This window comes from Octopus bimaculoides, chromosome 17, assembly GCF_001194135.2.
Source record: "Octopus bimaculoides isolate UCB-OBI-ISO-001 chromosome 17, ASM119413v2, whole genome shotgun sequence".
In the NCBI taxonomy this organism is placed as follows: Eukaryota; Metazoa; Mollusca; class Cephalopoda; order Octopoda; family Octopodidae; genus Octopus; species Octopus bimaculoides.
This window is the reverse complement of record NC_068997.1, coordinates 48737421-48738584: the sequence shown is the minus strand read 5'-3', so window position 1 is coordinate 48738584 and position 1164 is coordinate 48737421. Positions and strand designations below refer to the sequence as shown.

Sequence of the window (1164 nt, the reverse complement as noted above, 5' to 3'; positions counted from 1 at the left end):
CGTAACTTAGTGGTTCGGCAAAAGAGACTCACACAGAATACGTCCTGGGGTCGATTTGTTCGATAAAAGACGGTGCTCCAGCATGGCTGCAGTCAAATGACTGAAACAAATAAATGAATACGCACACACACACGCACACACACACACACACACACACGACGGGTTTCTTTCAGTTTCCGTCTACGAAATCCACTCACAAGACGTTGGTCGACTCGGGTTCGGGGCTATAATACAAGACACTTGTCCAGTGTGCCGCGAAGTGGAACCGAACCTGAAACCACGTGGTTGCAAGACGAGTTTCTTAACCACACAGCCATGCATGCACCTATATGGCCATACCTTAACTTAACTAGTATTAACGCATGTAGTATATAAAGAACATTTCTGAATCAATTATAATGAATTATATTAAATTATGTGGAGGCGCGTGGCTTAGTGGTTAGGGTGTCAGCACCATAATCGTAAGATTGTGGTTTCGATTCCTGGACTGGGCGATGCGTTGTGTTCTTGAGCAAAACACTTCATTTAACGTTGCTCCAGTTCACTCAGCTGGCAAAAATGAGTAACGCTACGATGGACTGGCGTCCCGTCCAGCTGAGGAACGCATACGCCTTTGAAACCGGGAAACCGGGCCCATGAGCCTCGCTAGGATTTAAAAGGGCGAGAGAGAGAGATATTAAATTATAATTAATTTCAAACAAATACGCCAACAATGTTGTTGTTGTTGGAACTCCGTCGCTTACAACGTCGAGGGTTCCAGCTGATCCGATCAACGGAACAGCCTGCGCGTGAAATTAATGTGAAAGTGGCTGAGCACTCCACAGACACGTGTACCGTTAACGTAGTTTTCGGGGATATTCAGCGTGACACAGTGTGACAAAGCTGACCCTTTGAATTGCAGGCACAACAGAAACAGGAAGAAAGAGTGAGAGAAAGTTGTGGTGGAAGAGTACAGCAGGGTTCGCCACCATCCCCTGCCGGAGCCTCGTGGAGCTTTTAGGTGTTTTCGCTCAATAAACACTCACAACGCCCGGCCTGGGAATCGAAACCGCGATCCTACGACCGCGAGTCCGCTGCCCTGGCCATTGCGCCTCCACACGCCAACAATAAGAAATTTATAATTGTTTCATTACAAATGTGTGTGTATTTGGAGCGAGGGCATTG

The 1164-nt window shown here is 47.2% G+C and overlaps 1 protein-coding gene across 1 annotated transcript in view; it reads left to right on the top strand.

The window, feature by feature from the left end:
* Positions 1-1164, top strand: part of LOC106868210 (uncharacterized) — a 17868-nt gene that overhangs the window by 1711 nt on the left and 14993 nt on the right. The window lies entirely within an intron of this gene.